This window comes from Buceros rhinoceros, unplaced genomic scaffold, assembly GCF_000710305.1.
Source record: "Buceros rhinoceros silvestris isolate BGI_N320 unplaced genomic scaffold, ASM71030v1 scaffold752, whole genome shotgun sequence".
NCBI classification, from domain to species: Eukaryota; Metazoa; Chordata; class Aves; order Bucerotiformes; family Bucerotidae; genus Buceros; species Buceros rhinoceros.
In genome coordinates this window covers 80026-89221 of record NW_010399264.1, presented here as the reverse complement: position 1 = coordinate 89221, position 9196 = coordinate 80026, and the positions used below count along the sequence as shown (strand labels likewise).

The 9196-nt window shown below is 46.8% G+C and overlaps 1 pseudogene; it reads left to right on the top strand.

Moving 5' to 3' along the window:
* The first annotated feature begins 138 nt into the window (after positions 1-138).
* LOC104489233 lies at positions 139-1628 on the top strand (annotated as a pseudogene).
* Positions 1629-9196: the final 7568 nt, after the last annotated feature.

The following is a 9196-nucleotide window of genomic DNA, read 5'->3' as shown; positions in this document are numbered from 1 at the left end:
ATATATATGAATATATTTTTTTAAGTTTCCTACACCTTGAGGTTGCATGGTCTGTAAGGTTGGCATGTCTTTATATTGTATACAGATTTTGCACGCCAAACTTGGCAGCTTTGAAAAACAAAAAAAATTGTGGTTTAGGGATTTTTTGGGTTGGTTCTTTTGGTTTTGTTTTTTCTTTTCCTCTCGTGGCATTTGCGGAGACTAAAGGTTGGGACGTTGTTGTCACAAACACACACTCACGCACCCACACACGCACCCACGCAGCTACACGCAAAGGAAGGAGAGTGGGAACATTTTTTGCGTCTTACTGAACTTGATAAGAAATTGTGCTTTTTATTGTTAAAAAAAAGAGTAAATAAAAAGGACTACTTAAACATTTCTCATTTAAAGAAGAAGAAGAAGATGTTTATCTAGCACTTGTGACTTACCAATAATAGAGTTTATTGTATTTATGTGGAAACAGTGTTTTTAGGGAAACTACGCAGAACACACGAAGTAAACTGCCTGTGTCATTAATTTTTTTTCCTTTTAATTTGGGTTGGTGTTTTGGTTTGATTTCTCGGCTGGGTGGGGAGGTTGGATGCAACCCTTTGTCACCACACGTAGTCATTAATTCTAAAGAGATGAGATGACGAGGACTTTAAAGAGTTAACTCTTCAGCACAGCGGCGTTAACTTTTTTAAGATTACTTTTACATGATGTATTATCGCTGGGTTTCACTTAAAACAGTCGTGTACTGTGCAACACTGTGGTTTAAAACGAGACTTTACATCAAAAGGAAAACATGTTTCTTCATTGTCATGAAGTTGAGCTCGTTCTCAGCTCATCTTCTCTTTGTCTTTGATATTGATGAAAAAGTATCCTATTGAAAGAAAATAAATTAACACTTTTCTGTGCTCCATAGTGGAGGCGCTATTTTCCAATTTATGAGGATGACAAACTTATATATATAATATATATATAAAAGTGGGGGGGAGGGGTTGAAACATTATTCACCCAAGAGCTTATTACAGATATGTAGTATCAAAAAGTTGTAACTATATTATATTCTACTTTATACCTATACATGCTCAGTATGATGTCACCATTGGTAGCAGCTACCGGTTTACCCTGTAATTTAGACACAATTTCACTCTTATTGTATGGACCCTACTTTAAGTGATGGTAGCATTCTTTGTGCTCAGTTTTCTGATGGTCCTTTCTTTTACTTGGTGGAGTTGGAATATTTTTCTCATTCTTGTTTTTGTTTGGGGGTTTTTGTTTTGTTTTGTTTTTCTCTTTTATCGACCCTACTTTAAGTGATGGTAGCATTCTTTGTGCTCAGTTTTCTGATGGTCCTTTCTTTTACTTGGTGGAGTTGGAATATTTTTCTCATTCTTGTTTTTGTTTGGGGGTTTTTGTTTTGTTTTGTTTTTTTTTTACTGGCCAATGGTGTCTTTCTCTGACAGTACCGACTTCAATTTCAACTTTATTAGGAGTCCAGTATTTTGTACCACATTATGACAACTTGTTATTCTTGTGGTGTAAATAAAAAGAAAAAGTTAATTATAGTACCACCTTGGTTTCTGCTTGCTGATCTTCTTTTCACCTGGTGCCTTCAGTGTGATGTGATATTTCATCCGCTCTAATCAGAATGGTTCCCTGGTGTCATGGAAGCAGGCCTCGGTACCAAAGGAGCTTGTCGTTCAAAAGATACCCACGTGTATGTTGGGATGTCTATGGCAGAGAAATTGCTGGAGCTTCTGCCGAGTTTTCTTGCCACTCCAAGATGTATGTTGACAAGTGCCTGCATGTAGGGATTGTAGAATAACAAAAACAATCCCACTGAAAGTGAATTTCCGGCAAGAAGTCTGTGGGAGCGGCTGAATTTTCCTGAAAAGACACAGCGAGTGAAACCCCAGAAAATCATCAGAGAGAAAAACGAATGTTTTGTGTCTGTCTCTCTTCTGTCTCGTGGAGTTGTTGGTGCTTTGAAGACAACTGGATATGGACCTGCCAGCTCTCAAGATGGTTCTGTAGGGAGTGTGATGTGAGTCCCAGAGATCCTTGTTGCCCTTTCACGTGGTGCCTGTATCTTCATGGCTATGGCAGGTCCCCCATAGACATCCTTCACCTCCAGGGTAAGTCCTGTGTCCATGACTGTCCAGCTCTGCTCTGCCCAGTTGTGTAGGCTGGGTGGGAGCCTCTCTCACAAACCCATGGATCATGTCTGTTCCCCATCTGAGCAGATCCTCCACATTGTCCATGGCTCAGGAGAGGTTCTCAGTGTTGTCCTCAAGTTCAGATGGGTGAAGCAGATCCACCCTTTTTCTTTCATGGTCTCATTCAGCCTTGGCTTCCCTCTGTTTGTCTTGTGTATTGTCCTTGGAGACGACTGAACCATCTAAAGTCAAGCTTCTCCATCCAGGTCAACTAGAAGCATCCTCTGACTACAAGGCAACCAGCTGTGCTTCAGTTTTGATATCCTTTTACTGTCTCCCTCCTTGTTGGAGAAGACAAGTTTTGGAGCTAACATTTAAGCTCCAGCTATAGTCTGGGAAGGTCTGAGCAGCAGAGCCCGGATTGGCAGGCATGGTGATGGCCCTGGGATGGGATATGCTTTGGGACTACGGAGAATGTGGGGTTGGCAGCTGGCTGTAATGTGTGTCAGCATGGGTAGGAGGGCTCCTTCAAGAGGAGGCATGGGGGCAGTTCTGAGCAGAAGGTTGGGAAGGGTCTTCCAGGAGCAGGGGGAGTTCATCTACTGGTGTGAAATCCCACTGCCAGATGATCCAGTCCAGCTCTTACAGCCTTGAGGGCTTGTTTCGAGGGGAGTGGGCATTATTTCAAAAACAATTTCATTCTCTGTGCAGTGCATTTGTCAGAGGCTGCTAATCCTTTAAGAAGCCCCAGGTCTCGCTCCGCAAAGCCAAATGTGCACTTTGGGCTCTGATAAATACTCACTGCTGAGTTGTGGTTTTGAGACCCTACAAATTAGGGTGATGGAGAGAGGCTGTTTAAAAGTGCTGGGGTCTATGTTTTGGAGGGCAGCCTGTGACAGGGCTTCCTTCGGGTCTTCAGGACCTGCAGTATCTGATTATCTGTGGCTGCAACAATACTTTTTTCTCCTCCAAATCCACTGGTTAAAACCTGCTGGTCCAGCCCCAGGCATGCAGCTTGCTGGGGAGCAGGACCTGGGCCATGAGTGTTGACATGTCGGGCCTGCAAATGCATCTGTGATCCAGAGCTGCTTTAATCTCGCCTGAAACGCTCTGGGCTCGCTGCTCGCCATGAGCACGTGGACATAATCCTGACGCAATGCAGCAGGGAGGGTTAAACTTAATGGCGTGGCACCCACACCGGGGGCTCAGCATGAAATTATATATTTCAATAACTGCTGCTTTAGCCGTGGAAATTTTTGTAGCCAGAAATCTGTTAATCCTAAAGAAAATAACTTTGAACTGCAATGAATGTGGCCCCAGCCCTTTGACTGTGGCTGGGTGCGAGGGGTGGATGCCCAGTCAGACACATGGGTGGGGGCTGCTCCACAGCCTTAGCAAGGCTCCTCCAGGGTTAGATGTTGTTTTCTTTTTTCTTTTTTTTTTTCTTTAAAAAGGAGAAAAAGGCTGTTTCTCACTCTGGGCAACAAGTCAAGGCTTTGTGCCTTGAACGTCTCTAGCCATGGGAGCGCTGCAGGGGAAAGAGCAGGGTCTGGTGTTAAATACACAGCCGGAGCACGCCGATGTCGAGAGTTCAGCCTGTGCCAGCAAAACGTCCTGCTTTTATGGTGGGATTTGAATCTGTGCTGAGTGGAAACTTGCTCCCAAGGCTGGTGCATGGTTGATCTCTTACAGGCTACGCTGAAGACCACTGAGGGTGTTGGGAACTCATTTGTTCCCCCTGCCTGGATCATACAGGTAAAAATGTTGGTGTAATCTGCGAAGCCGCCCTGGAGCATCGTTTGCTTTTCTCGAGGAGGGGCTGGAGTGAGGATGCTGCTCACAGGAGAGGGGGTATCTGTAAGCACAAGGCGGCTGCTGCTGCCCTCCCTGGGCACCCCCAGTTCCCAGCAGAGGTCAGAGCTCTGGGCAGAGGTTCCTGGGGGCTGCGCAACAGCTGCAAAAAGCTCCAAAAGCTGTTTTCTCTCTCTTTCTTTCATGGTCCTTTTCCAAGAATCCCATCTGCTCTTGACCAGGTAAAGTTCATCTTAGGACTTTTGGCTGCAAAAGCATCTGTTGCTAAGCAAGGAAGAGTTACTAGCAAAACTCAGAAAGTGGGGATTGAAATGCTCTTGCACTCAAGTAGTGACAGCTTTAGCAAAAACATACATTTGGCGATAATGGTGCTGGAAAAAAATAGCGTGTGTGCTAAAAGCCAGGTGCTCGGGGATGTTGGTGCCCTCGCAGCAAGGGGACTGTGCCAGGTGATCCAGGATGTTGCAGGGAGACTGGGAGCTGAGCTTGAGCTCCCAGTGGGGAGAGGCTGGGAGCTGTTTCACACTTTACCCTGGAGCAAAATGTTGTGATACCTGATGAAAAAGTGCAATAACATGGTCATGTCCAGGAATTGAAGCGCTTTCTGTCTCATTAAGGGAGAATAGACTAAAGCCTGGCCATGGCAGCAGAAATCTGCTCCCTTGGGGACGACTGCCATGATTTCCTCGACATTAAGAAAAAGCAACAATCTCCCATCCTATGCTGGTATAAGAATCACAGCAACGCTTGAAGTGGGAGGGCATGAATTGCCGTTTTCAAGAGCCTTATCCCCAGGTAGGTGGTATTTTAGCAAGAGGATGTGCTTCAGGCCACCCAGGTAAATAGTGGGAGGAAAAGAGTGGTAGATTTAAAAAAAAAAAAAAACAAATGAAAAAACCAAACCAAAGCAACAATCTCCCATCCTATGCTGGTATAAGAATCACAGCAACGCTTGAAGTGGGAGGGCATGAATTGCCGTTTTCAAGAGCCTTATCCCCAGGTAGGTGGTATTTTAGCAAGAGGATGTGCTTCAGGCCACCCAGGTAAATAGTGGGAGGAAAAGAGTGGTAGATTTAAAAAAAAAAAAAACAAATGAAAAAACCAAACCAAAACAAAAAAAATCAAGCAAAATCAAGCAGGACCACCCAGTCCAGGAGGCTGGTGCTTGAAGCTGGTGCTCTTTTGTCATGCCTGAAGGCAGCCGTGACCCATGAGAGATCTGTCAACAGCAAATCCAACTTTGAAGAAACATCACGTATGGAAGGAAATTATCTCAAGAGATGCTAAAAAGCTGATACTAAAGGCTGTAGGTGGGCTCCAAGAACACAGGACAAAGCACTGGAGAATACCCAGAGACCCCACAGTAACTCTATCAAGACAGAGACTTTTAAATGCCAGTGTTTGGTCCCAGGTAGAGCAAATTCAGACAGTGTGCAGAAAGTAGGTTCAGAGCCTCTGGAAAGACTGATACTGGCCAAGTGAGTGTGTGGTGTGGACGCGGAGCCGTGGGTTGGAGCCATTTTGTGCGTGAATTAGACAGCAGATGCCCTCACAGTCCGCCACGGGGTATAGCTGTAACAACACATGTTTGAAGGAAGAAGAGAGGGGTTCAAAGTGAAAGGAACTGCCGTGCAGACTGTGCCTGCAAACAAGAGTCAGACAAATTGCCCAGCAGCAGGCAATAGATAAAGCCAGCAACACTGGGTGTTTTCCAAGGGAACCCAAAAGGTTGATGGCATCTACTGCTGAGACTGTACAGTGGAATGTACTGATGGCTGCAGATCTCAGTGAAGATGTGAACAACCTGATGTGAGTCCTAGATGGCCTGGTGAGGGCAGGTTAGGCTCTCCAACTTGCAGGCAGTACAGCCAGTCCCCTATTCAGTGGCCTACAGATGTTAAATCGTGTGGTGGTGGGTTGATCTTGGTGGGCAGCTAAGCCCCTACCCAGCCACTCACTTATTCCCCTGCAGCAGGATGGGAGAAAAGTGGAAGGGTAAAAGAGAAAACTCGTGGGTCAAGACGAAGACAGCAAAAAGATAAATAAAGCAGAAGAGCCAGAGTGGTTGAGCTGCAAAGGCTTGGCTGAAGAATGTTGCAGAGCAGGAGGAGGGAGGAAAAGCTGAGGGAAGCGATGGCGAGCCATCCCTGAGTGGAAAACTGCTCCTGTGGGAGCTGCTCTGGGAATAGCAATGGGGAGCAAATTTGGAGGTGCAGGAAAACCAGGGCTCCTCAGCAGGGCTGTGCAATGCTGTTCAGAGGATAACAGATAATACAGTTTTATTAAATTATTTTTATTAAATTATTTCACAATTACTATTGTGAAAATGAGAAAAAACAACTATAGGTTGTGAGGAAGTCACAGTCTGCCCTCTTTACAACAGCGTTACTTAGGAAAAACAGTTTCTGCTGAGATTGTGAATATGTTCATATTTCATGGCTGTGCAGATAGAGTCTCTCCAGCTGCACTAATGAAAGGCTTCAGCAGGGACGAAGCAGATCTAGAACAGCTAATTACAGGCTCTGAGGAAAAGGGATCATCTCTGTGTTTACTTAAGGGGCTTTATCAGGTTGGACTGTGGGATTTCTGTATGATTATAAGGGTGTGGAAATCTGGGAAGCCACCTGGGAGGTGAGTGCACAGGGCTTGGATTTGCTTCTTGACTTCTGTTACGCAAACCCGAGAGTGCCCAGAAAACCAGGGGCTAGAGCAGGAGCACCAAGACCCTCAAACCCTCCACAACTGCAGACACAGGAGCAGCTTTTTCTCAGGGACCAGCATGAGGGCGGCAGCAGTCTGGGAGGGAGGGGTGGTGTCATCCCCATGGGTGTCCTAACGGTGGGCAGCAGCACGCTGCCATTGTGTGCTTTGCTTTTTGAGCTCAGAAAGGGACCACAAACCTCAGCTGATGGCAGCAACTCAGAGCTGTGTTGCTTGTGCTTTGCATCTTCCAGCCTGGAGACAAGCCTCCGTGTAACACCCCTGCTATTCAGGCCTGTGTGTGGGGATGACAACGATGGGCAAGGTGTCTTATGGATGTCCACTAGGTAAAAGCAAACCTCCTTCCCCACGTTTAAAGGACATTAAATGCTTCAGTAGCAATAACAAGATCTAATAAGCCGGGCCCTGGGAAAATGTGGTGGCACACGTTGCTCCCCCACTGCAGGACCTCTCTACCCGGCCAAGCTGCTGCTCCTCCGAAGGGAGAGTACGGAGGTTTATACAAAACCACCTCAAAAGCTCACTCCTGCACTGCATGCACATCAGCAGCGGGAAAACATTTAAAGCATTTCTTCCTGTACAGGTCTGCTCTCACGGACAGAGCATCAGTGTGCATCAGCCACAGACAGATGCCCTTTATCCGATTTATTATGGGCCTTTTGAGTTCTTTTCATCTCTTTTTTCATTAATTCATTCCACTGCCCCAAGGGGGAAAGGTTTGGAATCCATAAATTCAATGCAATTTAAAAAAACCAACCAAACAAAAAAAACAAACCAAGAGGTTTTTACGGTATTTAGGAGGATGTAGGTACAACAGCATCATGCGTTTGTATTTGTGCTCTATCAAGGGGCAATTATCAAATGGTTTCTGAGGGCCTGCAGGAACAAGAGACCTGTTTCCCATTAAATCAGGAAGGGAATGGGGGGCATTTCCTGTGCTTTAAAGGTGATTAAATACCCAAAGTCCTTGAGAAAGCTTTCAGAATTTCATTTTTCAATTATGTGTTTTAGTTTGAAGGAGAAAAAGGGGGGAAAAAAAAAATCCATCCTTCCCCACTGCATAGAGCAGTTTCTGAAATCCTCCCCAATCCCTGGGAATTATACGGCCAGCACAAGCTTAGCAACCACCTCCCTTTAGCTGGCTGGCTTCATTCGGTGGCGAGTGACAGGAATTTCTGGAGCCTCTTTATCCAGGAGGTGGGTCTCAGCACGGATGAGGGTGCCCACCTGGCCTCCAAGCCAAGCCCAGCCTTGGTAGGGCTGCGTTGGGTCTGGTCTTAAATTGTTTTCGGCTGCACTCAAAAGGGAGAAGGAAGATTGTGACCAAAAGGGATAAAATATGGCTTTGGGAAAGGTAGGGAGAACATTTGCTGTGAAAAGGAGGAAAGTTGAAGTGGAGACAGTGGAAAAGCCCTGCTGGGAACCCCAGGAGTGTCCCAAGCCCACTGATAACCCCGCCGAGTCTGGGGAGTGCCGGGAGTGCCAAGAGGAAAAGGTCTGCCCCGTCCTCCCCCTGGCTCTTTTTTGTGACGGGTGCCTTGGGGATGTCTGCAGGCAGGGGCAGCCAAGTCCCCAACCCCACCTCCAAGGGATGCAGCTTGGGGGGAGGAGGAGGAGGTGCCCATGAGGCTGCTGCGTATCTCCAGACTCAAACCACGGCGTGGCTTCCCATAGCTCTGGCTGGAACTTGACCAGGGCTGCTTGGTTTCCTCTGGGCTGATTGATGATGGCCTCTAATACATTGATATATTTTTCCCGTTTTAGGGGACAATTGATGCTTAGCATGTGGTTGGTGAAATGGCTCTGTGTTCGGCGGTATGACAAATGTCTTGGCCAGGTTTATCTGTTGGGCTTCGTTAGGGACCTCTGTTGCGCCAGATTCTGGGGGTGCTGAAAATGAGACTTGACTTGAGTTATTCCTTGTGGGTTGCAGGCTAATTCTTCTTTCATCTAAAGCCTTTTCATATTTGACCTCTCTCCCCCTTATCTGTGACGGGTAATTTGATTTGCACTGTTATTTCAAAACAGTTTCTTTTGGTTCCCTCTGTGAGTCGAGAAAGGCAGGACTTAAGTATCGCAGGCTGCTTCCAAGCTCTGTTTTGAAGAGTCTTGTTGGGGGAGGGAAGGCAAAGCAGTCCAACCAGGGCAGTGAAGTGTCTGCAGATTTCATTAGGGCTCCTCCAAAGCGCATCTTGGATTCGCTCTATGAGCGAGCTGGCGCGGAGGGGCGATGGATCACGCCACGGGCTGTCAGAGCCCTTGTTCCTCAGGATCCCGGCTCAACGTGCCGGTGCTGCTGCGTTTAGCAATTTATTCCTGGGGCAGTGCCATACCGCTCCTCCAGTTAAACCAAACTGGCTTTTGTTTCTGGAGGGTGGAAAACAACACACAACTCAACAATGCAGCTCTGGGGCTCCCAACCTCCCCTTAGTCAAAAACCACGTCTCGTCTTGGGGTCCAACGCAGCTGTTTTCCTGAGTGCATTGGCAGGGCAGCTGGCAGGCAGCTGGCACCGCCCTCGC